Source organism: Ursus americanus, chromosome 5 (genome assembly GCF_024610735.1).
Source record: "Ursus americanus isolate L20-20 chromosome 5, mUrsAme1.1.p, whole genome shotgun sequence".
Lineage (NCBI taxonomy): Eukaryota > Metazoa > Chordata > Mammalia > Carnivora > Ursidae > Ursus > Ursus americanus.
In genome coordinates this window covers 42827698-42843027 of record NC_142131.1, presented here as the reverse complement: position 1 = coordinate 42843027, position 15330 = coordinate 42827698, and the positions used below count along the sequence as shown (strand labels likewise).

Here is a 15330-nt window from a genome sequence, read left to right as displayed (position 1 = left end):
GTTCAAGGTGAACTTAGAAGTTCTGTCTCCTTGGCTTCATTCAGTCTGTGAACATCTTGGGTTAATTTTGATGATGATGATGATGCACTTGGGTGTGATGTATTCACAATGTATGGCAGGACACACTGGAAATTATAGGGGCATCAGAGTTCCTTAGTCACTGCTCAGTCACTGATTTTGGCTGTGTTACCTTCAAAAACAACTTAATCTCATTAAGGCTCAACACCTTCTTCTATAAAATGGGACAATACATGCACCTACCTTCCACCCAGAGTTATGTTAGGATGAATGAGAAAGCATACTGGTTTATCTGCACTTCCATGTTCTCTATCACTTTCAGATCTTTGCACGTGCTTCTCTGGCAGAATTATCCTTCTTCCCTTTTCCTCTCTTTTTTGGTCAGGAATTAACTCAGGGGTCAACCTCTAATTTCACTGCTTTGCAGTCTGAATGAGGTGTCCTAGGCCAAGCAAGTCTCTAGATTCTGGTGCTAATTCCAACCAGGGTGCTGGTGAACACTCAAGTGTGAGCCTTTCATTTGGCTAAGGGGACGGGATCATGGCTTCCCATTCACGTGTTCCCAGTGTCTGGACAGGAAGAGACACGTGGGCCTCCATAATACGCGAGTTCCCTGAAAACAGGGAATGGGGTTTATTCACCTTTGTATTCACAGTACCTAGTACGATATCTGCCTCACAGGGTGTTTGCTTAAAAACAGAATAAATCTTTGGTCAACAGTTGTAGATAAGCCTTTTACAGATTTTCTTCCTGTGCCCTTTTGTGGCATTTGCCTCATGGCTGGAATTTCAAAAATTGAGTCTTGTCTGTTTTCTTTTCCATAAGCCTCTATCCCTGAAAGCTACTCTTGGCACCTTCTTTGCCACAACAGAGTTCCCATGTCCTTACAATAAAAATTTTCTCCCAAAGAAAAAGAACAGGATAAGAAATACACTGGGATAAGTCGTAGGCAAGCACTGAGCAGACCCGAGAATCACTGTTAAGGAGAGGACGGTTCTTTTCCTAAATATTCAGAAAAAACAGCCTTAATCTGGAGAAAATATTAGGTAATGTACTGTTCAACCCAGAGAGAGCCTTTGAATTCTCCTAGGGACTTTTTGGGAGCTTAGTTCAAAGGAATGCCTTTTTCAGGAAGTTTCCCCACATCTGGCAGGAGAACAGGAGAGTGCTTGGGCGTCCTATAGGATCTGCCCAATCCAGGCTACTGGCCAGCGCCTGAATGATGGCTGTGCCTCTGAAGGGGACAGTAGCATTCTGCCCAGTGCTCTGAAGACCTGTTTGGAGTCACTGAGTGTTTTGCATGTGTTAGCGCATTCCCTTCTACGCTAATCACGTGAAGCCTTTATCTACTCACCTATCAGATGATGGAACTCAAGCACAGAGAGAGTGCTGGCCCAGCTACGTGAGTGGGAGAACGAGCCCAGAGAGAACTCAGGCCTTCTGGCTCCACAGCAAGGAATCTGAAAACGATAGGCTCATCACGTTCCAGGCACAAGGTAAGAGGCTCTGCACACACGTCATGTCATTTAATATTTAAAATAGACTCATGAGATAGGCATTATAATTTCCTCAGTTGAGAAAGCTGAGGTTTCTAAGAAGTTAAATAACATGTTCAGGGCTTTAAGTTGGGACTTAGATTTGTCTTTTATAAGAGCCAAACATCATTTGGGGAAAAGGAGGACCTCAAGAACTAAACAGCATCCCAAAAGGAGAATTATTTTTTAACTTGTTTAAGCAATTGTTAGACAAATACGACAGGATGGATACACTTACCACCCCTGATTGCAGTTTTGTTTTTGTGGACATGACACTGAAATCATTAGAAATTAATCATTATTTTCATTCTAGGAACTAAAACTTACAAATATTTCAAGTATTTACATACCTGACTGCAGGCGTATATATAAATGTGATATTCAACAGTAACTTTTGAAAAAAAATGCATTTTTATTTTACTATGTTGATTCTTTTTTCAAAATTAAGACTACTTTTTCCTTCCTTACTCAAGAAAAATTTCTATAGGTACATTATATTTACAGTTAAAGTTTGTCTTTAGGACACATAGCTCTTGTAGAAGGGATAGGAAAGCAACTTAGACACTATTTAACCTGACCTTTTGTGTCCATCTGTGATCGAGGAAGAAAGACAGCCTGTTCATTCCAGGCATGCAGTGAACTTTAAAAAAATACTTGCAAACAACACAGTACTGTGATTTTCAGAGGAACTACTCTAGTAAAAGAGAGTAGTTAAAGAGAGTGCTTTGTTTGATATTTTTGCAAAAGAGTTGAGTCTTAAGGATAACAACCGGCAGGTATTGCTTTGTGGAAAGTTGAAAGCAAATGAGCTGGAAGAGATAATGCCAAAATGCTTTATGCTTTCCGGGCAAATTGTTATTCCATATGGGTAGAGAATATGAAAATTTCCCCATCCAAGTCCATGAAATTTAAGCTGAACTTCATTCAGCTGACAATTCTTTTTTTTTCTAATTTTCAAAAATTTTTATTTATTTGTTTTAAAGATTTTATTTATTCATTTGAGAGAGAGCAGGAGTGCGGGGGGGGGGGTGGACAGAGGGAGAAGCAGCCTCCTTGCTGAGCAGGACCCCCTACCCCCCCACCAAGGCGGGCTCCATCCTGGAACCCCAGGATCATGACCTGAGTAAAGGCAGTTGCTTAACTGATTGAGCCACCCAGGCGCCCCTCAGCTGACAATTTTGTAGGATTCCCCCAAGACCCAAGTTATTCTCTAGTTGACTCACAGACTTCTCTACTGATGGTTAATCTTTTTCTTAAGAGTTATCTTAGAGTAACTCTGAATTATAATTGACTTAAAATGCAGTCATTTAAAATCACAATAAAATAAAACAACAAGTTATTTTAAAAGTAACAATTGTGCAAATAGGTAGTAGCTTAGGCAAGACTGTTTTAACACCTTTGTAGGCCCCCCCACAAGTCACATCCAAGAAATTTAAATGGACTTACTTCTCACATTCTACAATACGTTTGCTATAAAAATCTGGAAAGGATCTTTATAATTTTGATTTTAAAATTACTTGGTTAAAATGATAATAATAATAATAATAATAATAATAATAATAATAGGTTAATATTAAATTCATTTAACTAATGATTGACCCTAAATTCTCTGCAATCATCCAGCATGCTTGAGAATACCTGCAAGATGACAAAAATTTAACCCACAAGATTTCCTCAAATGTAATAAAATTTTTTATGAGTAACTTGTTTGACAATTATTGAAGTTGATGGATTATACTTTGAATATTTCATTAAACTCTAGTCTTAATTTTGCCATTCCCTTTTTCATTTTGGAGGTAATCCCTTCATTTTTCAATTCTCATGTATTTTCTTAGGCCCATAAAAAAAAGCTGAAATGCTCTAAACACTGAGGACCTTAACATGTGCCATGGACAACAGGGCCCAGGAAGATGGGATCTGGGACGAAAGGGAATTGTTGTAAGAAGTGATTCATGCAAGGTGGCATGTTGAATATTTCTAGGTGGTGTACTATTTCCTGCTAGTGAGGCGAAGTAAGGCGTCGAGCATTCCCCAGAGGGACTTACTCATGATTTAGCTCATACTAGATATCGCAGGTGATGAAAAAGCACCAGACACAGTTACTACCGTTAAGAACCTACTAGTTTAGTTGGGAAGAAAAATATTACTTTCCTTAAGGTTTTCTCCATAATAACTGAACACATGAGACAGCAAGATAATAAATCCACTGTTTGGGTACTTGAATGACCAAACTAAAACAATAATACGGCTGCCTGGTTGTAGCAAAATAATGTGTTAAATCGCCCTTTAAAATACTGGTTAGTGACTTGTGAACCAAGACAGTTGCTGGGGCCCAGCAGTGTCCCCATAACCGAGGAGGAAGTATTACAGTCCTTAGGAGGGCCAATTTTATTTTCACTCAGTCCCAGGAATATAGTTTTGAACTGGGGATGCATTTCTTTTCTTTCTTTCTTTTTTTCTTTTTTCTTTTCTTTTTTATTTCTCTCTTTTTTTTTTTTTTTTTTTTTTTTTTTTAAGACTTTCTTTACTTATTTGACAGAGAGAGAGAGTATAAGCAGGGGGAGCAGCAGGGGGAGGGAGAAGCAGGCTCTCGCTGAGTGGAGAGCCCAATGTGGAGTTCGATCCCAGGGTCCCAGGATCATGACCTGAGGGAAAGGCAGACTCTTAACTAACTGAGCCACCCAGGCATCCCTGGGGTTGCATTTCTACTCAATTAGGGAAAATAGAAACATGAAGAGCAGATTTTATTTTTTTTTTAATATTTTATTTATTTATTCGACACAGATAGAGACAGCCAGCAAGAGAGGGAACACAAGCAGGGGGAGCGGGAAAGGAAGAAGCAGGCTCATAGCAGAGGAGCCTGATGTGGGGCTCGATCCCACAACGCTGGGATCACGCCCTGAGCCAAAGGCAGACGCTTAACCCCTGTGCCACCCAGGCGCCCCCAGATTTTAGCACAAAGTAAAACAGGTGTATCTAAGTCTAAACCTCTGACTCCTGTTCTGCTTGAGTGCTCAGTGGGAATGGTCAGTATTTTTTCTCCGAGATAGACTTTGTTTTCTAAGGATAACTGGGATGAAATCTTTTGAAACAGCACAAGGTATTCAACAGAGGCTTCAATTACCAAATCCTTTTTCTCCATTGCTGTTGTCTTAAAGGGTCCTAGAATGGAAATAATATGGCTTCAGGAACGCTGAGGAGTTCTTGCCCTTTTGTAACTGGGTCAGTGCACGTGCACAGAGGCCACCAGGTCAAATTTTAGTGCTTGAGCAACTCTCCTGCCTCAATTGGAGTCACACACCACTGGGCACACACTGGGTCACCGTGCGTTCTGCTGGAGGATGGTGAGTCACCATTTTCTAAGCTCTGCAACGGCGTGGAAAAGTTACCACCCCACTCGCCCATCTCACGGAAATGAACCTGTGAGCCACCTGCCTCCAACTCTTCAGAGATCATTTCTGAGAACGTTGGTTTCCAACCATATCTTGACATGACTGGAAGCAGAAGAAACAGCTGTAGAGGATTTCAATTCACCCCGAGGAACTGCCCAGCAGTCTTGAGATGATGTAAAACTAACTGTAGAAACTTAATGCTGTTCTTTGATTCCTAGCACGAGGAGAGACCTAAACAGAAGCGGTTTTTGAGGGGCAGCTAGTGTCACTGAGAATCATTTAAAGGAATAAAGAGGAGAACCCCTTGGTGTGAGTGGTCATTTGAGCAAGGCTACTACATGTGTGTGCAGGCTGTACACTGCAAGCCCAGAGGCTACCACTGACACAAGACACAGTGGGAACCGTACCTTTGGAATCACGCAAAATGGTGATCCGACGTTTGTTTCTCACACGATAAGACAACACAATGATATTTTTCATCTTTAAATAAATCCCAAAAGCCTAAGTTGGAGCACAGAGGCTAATGCTGTGAGCTCTACAGAGAAAGCAGTACTAGCCGAGTAGTGGTTAGGAACATCTCACACTCAGAGTGGCACTGTGTAAATCTCCAACTTGGTCCCCTACCCCAGTCACGTTAATTAACTTTTCTATGCCTCAGTCTTTTCAGTTGTAAAATGGGTGTAATCAGGGTGTTTGGGAGAATTATATTAGATGTTGCAAGTAAATTACTTACAACAGTGCTCGGCACACAGTCAAGGACTCAATAAATGTTAACCTTTACTATTAAGGAAGATGGCGTCTCCCTTTTGTTCCATTATTAGGATTGTGGAATGAATAAAAATGATCACTGCAGTATTATTATGATTCTTATGTTTCAAGTGTGTTTATGGCTCCAGAGGAAACACTGTCTGTGTCTTTTAAGGATAAAAACTAGGAACGACACTTTCAGAGAAAATGAAAAACAGCATTTTGTGACTGTCATTAAGAATGTTAAAAAGTGGGGCACTTTTATTATATTAGATGGCTCAGTCTTTAAGTGTCTGCCTTTGGCTCAGGTCATGATCCCAGGGTCCTGGGATTGAGTTCCATTTCGGGCTCCTTGCTCAGCAGGAAGCCTGCTTCTCCCTCTCCCACTCCTCACTCCCCCTGCTTGTGTTCCCTCTCTCGCTGTGCCTCTCTCTGTCAAATAAATAAAATAAAATAAAATAAAATAAAATAAAATAAAATAAAATAAAATAAAATAAAATAAAATAAAAAAAGAATGTTAAAAAGTTTGTTGTAGGACTTTTTGTCCGCTGGATACTTTCAAATGTAGTTACCGCTAAAGGCTAATAGAAATCCAGAAATATTCAGATGTTGATAGAAAATGATAGGCATTCCAAAAAATGAATATGAGCAGAAACTATAAAAATAACATTATACTTTCCCTGCCTTTTTTTTTTTTTTTTTTTTTGTCCTCTCAGAAGGCACTGAAACTAAGGCCAAGGATCACTGAGCAATTTGAAGAGTTTTACATATTAGGATAATCCCCCAGGAATGAGAGCCCAATGTGACCACTTTTTCTCATTTCTAAAGAGAAATTTTAAATTATATGAGACATCTTCCTATTTCAAATATTGGTGCTAACTCAAACCCTAAAAAAATCTGTCTGGCCAATAGTGTGAAGCCAAACAAAATAAATTTGGGGCGTGGGTGGTGGTGGGATTACCAGATTTTCTTTGCATTACTGTTTAGGACTACTCACTGATTTATTGTTTTATTAATCTCTGAGAAACTCCTTTATGTGAAGTAGCTAATGCATCAGCAGGCTATCAGGTATTTATATTTTGATAGTAAATATAGTAAATAACAATAATCTAACACAGTAAAATTTCCAATGGTAAACATTCCAGGCCTCTAATGAGGAAATGTTTGAATTGGAGAATTGTGACAAAATGTCAAATGCCTATTCCATCCATGCATAAAACCAACCAATTCTAGTGACTTAATTAAAAAAAAAAAAATCTGTACTGTTACTCTTTAGCTAATCATTAGTCAAAATCTGAGTGACTAGTTGAATGAGTATTTGGTTACATAAACCAGAGACAGTGGAAGAAAATTAGCTCTTATTCCATGCTACTATCTACTTGGTTCTTTATCGATATTTTCTCTTCTCATATTCAAAACAACCCTCTAAAGAGTTATAATTATTCTGTATTTTGTAGCTGTAAGTTGATGTCTGGAGAGGCCTAACTCCTTTGGACCCTGCTATTCCTTTATACAATTAATGCTGATGTTGCCAAATACGAATTCAGAAACTGGTTCAGTGGGCAGTCAGTAAAGTGCGCGTGCACGCACACATGCACACAGACCAGCATTTAAGAAAAGGTTACATTCACTAGGTAAGACAGGGTCAGCTGCCATATAACTCAAAGGGAAGAATTCTGTGTTGATAAACAGAAGATTTTTCACCTAACTGAAGTCATCATGTGTCATCGCTGGGCACTGTATGCAGAGCATTCATTAACTGGGAACTCACACTTCCTTATATCCATCACAGAGATCAACACAGGGCTGAAAGTGAAATTAAGTGTAAGTAGGTGACTTAAGCTTTCAGATCTTTCTAAAGGAGAGATGGGGGCCTGGCGAGTTGCCGTTGCCGTGGGAGGGGTCAATAGAGATTAGGGGATTAAGGGACCATCAGGATCTGTTTTGATTTCAAAGGAAGTAAAGGGTAGAGAGTTGAAAGTGAAACTAAGTATACACCTCCATGACAGCTTCAGATGTAACAATTTATAAGAAAATCTACCAACTGTGACATTGGCTAAGGTTCCCACAAGTGTAAAATGTGTCCCTCCTTGCAATAGTGACTGTAGTTATGACATTATCAACTTAATCCAACTTCACCTAAATCCCAAATGATCAAGAGGCTCTATTTAGAAGGTAGCACACACTTATGAAGACGGACCAGTGGGTATTTGGGGGTCACCGTGGTAAATACAAATAAATAAAAGGAGTATTGCTTCAAGGAGTTTATAACAAAAATAGAGATGGATAGTAAGAGACATACGCCCATGAAAAACACGGCATTACTGTGTCTTATTCACTTTATAGGTCTTATCATATCTGCAATGTTTTTGTTCTCCGTGGTAGGCCTCACCTTCTAGGGCAGAAGTTCTATGAGCGCAGGCATTGCCTGTGTTGTGTCTTCCTATGTCTCTAGTAACTACAGCAGCGCCTGGCGCGTGGGAATCCCTCAGCAAATACGGGGCAAGTGAACGAATGAATGAATCACACAGATCATGAATATTATGACAAGAAAGTAGAGAAGGAAAATGCCTTGTGAAGTGGACAGTCAGAAGATTTCAAGGAAAGAGGATCCTCTTAGGCACGGGGCTTACAAACTGGTGGAAGAGAAAGCCATTCCTTCGTGAAGAATGGCACAGACCAAAAGCACAGGCAAGGCAGGAGAGGCGCCTGCAGCAATGTCAGATGTCACCTCATCAGTAAATCTTGATGAAGAGACTGGGGTTATATCAAGAACTTTTTAACAAAACTGGAATGGGCTCTTTAGGGTTGGTGGGAGGGACAATTTCTGAGAGGAGAGGTGTTGGGAGATCTGGGTAGAAGACCACGCAGTGAAACTGTGGTGGAAGGTAGTCAGGCCCTGAGGAGTGGGTGGCACTTTTCAAGTTGCCTCTAACCTTGGCATTCCAGGCCTCTGTTTTTGCCTTATTGCTGAAATGATTTAGGAGAACTTCTTAAAATCTTTGAATGAGTCATAAATAGAGCCTTGCATTTTTCTTCCTAAATCAGGAGAAAGCTCAGTTAACCACAGTGTTATCTTATATATGGTGAAACCACATTTCAGCCAGTAGAGAAACAGTTGTTTTACCACTTAGCTCTAGAAGTGGTAATTGAGAGTGACATTTAAGAAACATTTCCTACAGATTTCACAAGATGATTAATCATTTTGTTTTGAAGGTGTGCAATATGATAAAGTATTTTTAAGGTCCCATATAATTAAACAGCTTACAGAAAAATACCTTTAAATCTCACCCTACGGAAACTCTTATTTCAAATGGTGGTTTACAGAGAACTTCAAATAAACCCATGACTGTACATCTGATTTTGGGATAAATAAAACAAATTGCTCTATATTAAGGTCATCGTTGGTGTTATAGATTCAAATGCCAAAATAACAATATTAAAACAGTAATAGTTCTTTATAAATTTTTCAAACACAGACTGAAGAGAGGCCTTGATTCATAATACTCATACACACATGCAGATAACATTGACTCAATGTCAATGACCCTTAAAACTGGTTACCTCTCAAAACCGGTTACTCCAAATACCTGCAACTCCCTGCCTGAGGGTTTTTGGTTTTCTTTCTTTTTTCTTTCTTTCTTTCTTTCTAAACCAGAAGCGGTGGGTTGTTAATGATCCCCATAAACAGGTGATGGATGGGGGAGCTGGCAGATAAGTACTCCAGCTTCCTCACCCCTTGGATGGGATAACTCCAAGGAGTTCTGCACACACTGCCTTGCAGAGACTGGCAGACAGGCTGGGCATCGCTTTCCCACTGTGGTAGCTGGCCTGATGATGCACGATTTGGGTTCTTCCATTCCATGCTTCACTTCCCTACACTCCTTTCCTTTTTTTTTTTTTTTTTTAAGATTTAAAATATTTATTTATTTATTTATTTATTTATTTATTTATTTATTTATTTGACAGAGAGTGAGCTAGTAAACACAAGCAGGGGGAGCGTCAGGCAGGGGGAGAGGGAGAAGCAGACTCCGCGCTGAGCAGGGAGCCCAATGCAGTACTCAATCCCAGGACCCAAGGATCATGACCTGAGCTGAAAGCAGATGCTTAACTGACTGAGCCACCCAGGCGCCCCTCCTGTACTTCTTTTATATGAACTGCCTAAATAAACTCTTGTACTCCTTGTCTTTGGGTTTATTTCTGGGGGAACTTAGACCCCAGAACATGTTCTTCCACTATTTTGTGACACCAAAGAAGAGTTTTAATTGACACTTGGGATCTATAAATGAAAGTTGATTAATGTGGGATTGTTATATTTGTTCTTTGTCAACTACTGAAATTGCAATTGTTTTAATTTAACAAATTGTCAAGTTTTCTCAAGTCGCTCCTTTGTTCTCTATATCCCCTCTCTCTTTGTCATTTGGCCTTTTCAGTCTCTGGCACACACATATGAACTAGGACGCCACGGGGGAAGGTTAATGAGAAACAGTGAAATAAAAAAAAAAAAAAATTACAGCCTCACAGTGTTTACAACATGAATCAAAAATATGCTTTACTATTTTTGCATGTGTGTTAGGGGGTCATAGGGATAGATCATATATTCACAACTGAATGTGTTATTTCCAAAAGAAATAGAAATATCCATTTATTTGCCTGGGTTAAATCAGTATATTTTCTTACAGGTGAAACCACTACACACAAATGGAAACAGGCACGCACACACACACACACCCACACCCCTCTATGTGCATGTGTACTTGCTTGACATATAGATTCCTTAATAAAATGAACACACTAAAGATACTGTCAATCAAATCAACAATAAATCTTAAATTCAGAGTCATTGCCTGAATCATGTACCTTTTCTAGTAAGGTCTAACTGTCTAAAATTAAAAATTAAACAAACAAACAAACAAACACCAAACCTGGAGCTGGAACCACGGTAGACTCATATTATGTTGGTCATTAGGGAACACTATTTAAAAGCCAGCTATATCAAATGGCTTCTGAATCTCTAATTATTTATAGGAAGTATGCTAACTTGGGGAGAGGAAAAGGACAGATTTTCTTCAGATGTCTGAGGCCAGTAAAGGACCTTTTTGACTCTTTTCCTCCCTAAATCCTTAGGAAGGAAAAAGCCCATCTGAAATGTTAAGTGGGGGGAGGTGAGCAAATAGGCATTTTGGTGTGATTTGGATCTCCATTTTGCTAAGTAGAAATAGAAAGGAGGTTTTTGTTTTTGTTTTTTATTATGTTCAGTTAGCCACTGTATAGTACATCATTAGTTTCTTGTGTGGTGTCCAGTGGATATTTTTTCCTGATTTGTCAAAGATTAGGTGACCATAGAGTTGAAGCTCCATTTCTGGAGTCACTATTCTGTTTCCATTGGTCTATGTGTGTTTTTGTGCCAACACCATGCTGTCTTGGTGATCACAGCTTTGTAACTGAAATAAAAAGGCAACCTATTGAATAGGAAAAAATATTTACAAACCACATTTGTGAAATGGGTAAATATCCAAAATATATAAGGAACTCAGACAACTCAATAGAAAAAAACCCAAATAATCTGGTTAAAAACTTACCAGAGAGTCTGAATAGACGTTTTTCCAAAGAAGACATGCAAATAGCCAGCAGGTACATGAAAGAGTGTTCAACATCAGTAGCCATCAGGAAAAGCAAATCAAAACCACATCAAGCTATCACCTTACACCTGTTAGAATGGTTTTTATCACAAGGTCAAGAGATAAGCATTGGCAAGGGTGTGGGGAAAGAGAACACTTGTGCACTGTTGGTGGGAATATAAATTGGTACAGCCACATGGAAAACAGTACAGAGATTCCTCAAAAAATAGAACCACCACATGATCCAGGAATCCCACTACAGTACAGGGTATATATCCAAAGGAAATGAAAGCAGTCTTGAAGAGATATCTGTGCTCCCATGTCCAGCACAGCATTATCCATAACAGCCAAGACATGAAACAACCTATTTCCATTGACAGATGACTAGATAAAGCAAATGTACATAGCACAATGGAATATTATTCAGCCATATGAAAGCAAGAAATCCTGTCGTTAGAGACAATACTTATAAACCTGGAAGACATTACAGTAAGTGGAACAAGCCAGACAGAGATAGACAAATAGTGCAGAATCTCACTTATATGTGGAATATAAAAAAGTCGAACTCATAGAAGCTGAAAGTGGAACAGTAGTTACTAAGGGCTGGGGGTGGGGGGATGGATATATGCCAGTCAAAGGGCACCACCTTTCACTTCCAGAATGAATGAATTCTGGATATCTAACGTGCCGCATGGTGACTATGGTTCATGTTGTTCTGTATACATGAAATCTGCTGAGAAAGGAGATCTTAAGTGATCTCATCACACACAATAAAAGGGGGGGAGACTCTAAGGTGATGGATGTGCTCATTAACTCGACTGTGGTAATCTTTCTGGTATGTACGTGTATATAAAGCTAATTCACTGTACACCTTAAATAGACATGACTTTTGTTTGTCATTTACACCCCAGTATAGACGATCATGTTCTAGAACAGTGATGGAAAGTGTATCTTGGGTTAGAAATGGGGAAGGAGGAAATGCATAAAGATTAGGTATCTCAGCAGGTAAAAAACATCATAAAGCTCAGAGTAAATTTCCATCTTGCTGCTGATTTGCATATAAACTATACTCAGGTAGAGGGAGAAGTGGGGAAATCACATGGCTTACATGGAAGAGGAAAAGGCTATATCCGGTAAATTTTTCAAAACTCCTTATTAACTTATCCAAAGACACAGCTTCGCATCAGGAACTTTAGAATGTGGTTAGCGTCAGTTTCAGTTGTGGATGGAGGAAGCAGTCTTCACCAAACTTAACTGATGATGGCTGTGAAAGCTGGCACAGCGACTGGACTGAGGAGAACAGATGCCAAGATAACCACTGGCCACCTGTCTTTCTTGGCACTATGAAAATATCTGCTACCTTATACATGGGCAGAGGTAGAGAAATGAGAAAGCACGTCCTCAGCTGCTGAAGTCCAAAACCTGATGCCAAGTTCAAGTGCTGTCTCACCGGAGTATTTCCAAGTCTATTTAGGGATTGAGACTATGGTCACTCAAGAAACACTGGTAATGGCCTCAGGGCTACAGGACAGGCAGGTATCATCCCCTCAGGTGTCAAGCCATGTTGATAAAATTTGAGACCTCGCAGCTGGTGATACTCCCTCTTCACATACCAGCTGCCTCTACTAGGCTAGTGCATATCTCAGCCAAAGGAGATGTTTCTGGTGCGAGTCTAGACGGTGAGAGCACCCACTGGCCTGGTGAACAGCAACTGGCAAGAAGGGAAACCCCCGGCTAAGGAGGATTTCGAGAAGGCCCTATTCTGGCCGTTCAGAAGTAGCTACATTCATACCACTCACTGGACGAGGCACACAGAGCCACGGCACATGCGTTCTCTGCCTTCTTCAGTCAATGCGAGGGAGGCCAGTTAATGATTTTTTTCAACTCCTTACCAAAATCAGTTAACACACTGCTACACTTAGTAGCACCGACTCAGGGGACCACCAGACTTCCCCAACAGCCTTTTCATTAAGGAGATATATTTCAGGTCCATCATACCCTACATCTCTACACCCCAAATTACAGACCTGTTGGTCTAACAAAGGGTCACAGCCCCTTCAGCCAACAGAGTCAGCTGAAGTCTGACTTAACCTGTTTTTTACCGTCATCAACAACCGAAGACTGGATCAGGCACAGGCAGAGAATTAGCAAGAAGATACGATGTGAGGACATGGGGATACGGGTAGAGAAGGGCAGGGGATGTGTTGCTCACAGGAAATGAAAAGCTCTAAAGCCCAAAGCATTTCCTTTCATTTTTTCCATGTAGTTCCCTTGAGGTTATGCAGCTGAATATTCTCAGAGCTAAGAGCGGACTGGCTTATTATAACTATTCGTTCTACCTTCTGATATTTCCAGGCCCTCTGTTACGACGATTGACTCACCACTCAGTTATTCCTCAAATCAAAGCAGATGTGTGTCTAAGGTGTCCGATCCTAGTGTCTTGGAAGGCAGCAAGATTAAAGAACATATGGAATTTTGGTTGTCACTGACCTTACTTCTTCCTTTAAAGACCGTTCTCCTGTTTATGTAAACTAAGCCAGGAATAATAGAGTTTTGACAAATGAGAAAGGGAGGAATTTCTAAGTTAACTAATGACGTATACCTTGAGAAGGAATACATAATAAACATTTCAGTATAAGTAAGTTGCAGTTTCTTCCGGTTTGGGATACACTGAAGACATTTCAAAAAAATGTCACACGGTTTACTAACCAATCTAGTGCATTGTCCCAGATTGGTCTTTTCTGTCAGATCAGAGGAAATTTTAGACTAAAAATAATACTAATAATAACAATATAGCATTAGCCATTACCGGCTCTGTATATTATCCACATTTTCAGATGAGAAAACTGAGGTACAGTACAGTTGAATAACTTGCTTACATCACATAACTAAAGACACATACTTATAAATTGGCAAGGATAAGAGATTGAATTTTATGACATGCAGCCACGAATTAATTAAAAATCACAAAATTCTCTGAATTCCGCTCTGTTTTTGAAAGAAAAATCTGTCTGTTCCCTGAGGGGCAGTGACTTATAGAATATACGCAGTAGAGTTAAACTGAAATTGTTTAACTGAAACGTACCAAAGAAGTCATTAAAATACAAAAAAGATTCTGAAAGAGGGGAATTCTCTTGTAGTCAATGAAGCAGAGCCAAAAAGTACATTTGTAGATTGATTATAATTCATGGAAAAAGAAAATATATAAAGGAATGTTTTAAAAAAATATTAACTAGGGGCGCCTGGATGGCTCAGTCGGTAAGGTGTCCACTTTTGGTTCAGGTCATGATCCCAGGGTCCTGGGATACAGCCCTGTGTCAGGCTCCCTGCTCAGCAGGGAGCCTGCTTCTCCCTCTCTCAGCTCATGCTCTTTTTCTGTCTCTCTCAAATAAATAAATAAATAAATAAATAAATAAATAAATAAATAAAATCTTTAAAAAGATAAAATAAAAAATGTTAACTATTATTGGGTACTTGTGTTAGAATAATAGGTAAGATTTTTTTAACTCCTTGTTCTACAATTTCTGGATGTGTGTGTGTGTGTTTGTAATTAACAACAGTGTGTTTAAGAAATAAACTATGTAAGCCTAGCCTCTTTCTGCACAAGATGGCTGTAGATGTTATAATATTTTATACATATAAATTTTTAAGATCTTTTATCACCAGTCATGAAGTTGGAAAATTCTTCTTTTATTTTAATTAGATGGAAGAACATAGTCTTTATATTCATTTTGGGCAGTTGTTAGTTAAGACAACACACAGGAAAAAGAGAACAAGGTATTAACTACGAAGGGTATTTTCTTTAAAAAAAAACAAAAACAAAAACCAAAAAACAAAGTCTCTGCTTTCAAAGTTCTTAGAATCTATTGAAAGACAAGTTAAACTCAGTAGTGTTCAGTATCCTAATGCTAATTACAAATATGGGAGAATATATATACTTTTTTTTCTAGAAGCCCTTCCTCCCCATTTAAAAAAATATCATTTTGCCAAGGGACAATAAATGAAACAAAATGGTTT

General features: G+C 39.3%; 1 protein-coding gene and 1 long non-coding RNA gene across 16 annotated transcripts in view; one reads left to right on the top strand and one right to left on the bottom strand.

Annotated features, from left to right (window-relative positions):
- PDE4D (phosphodiesterase 4D) overlaps positions 1-15330 on the bottom strand; it is a 1386129-nt gene that overhangs the window by 292926 nt on the left and 1077873 nt on the right. The gene's annotated exons all lie outside the window — the stretch shown is intronic.
- Positions 1378-6204, top strand: LOC148110085 (uncharacterized). Its single transcript, XR_015724315.1, has 2 exons — positions 1378-1514; positions 4712-6204. It is a non-coding gene; the product is annotated as an uncharacterized LOC148110085 (long non-coding RNA).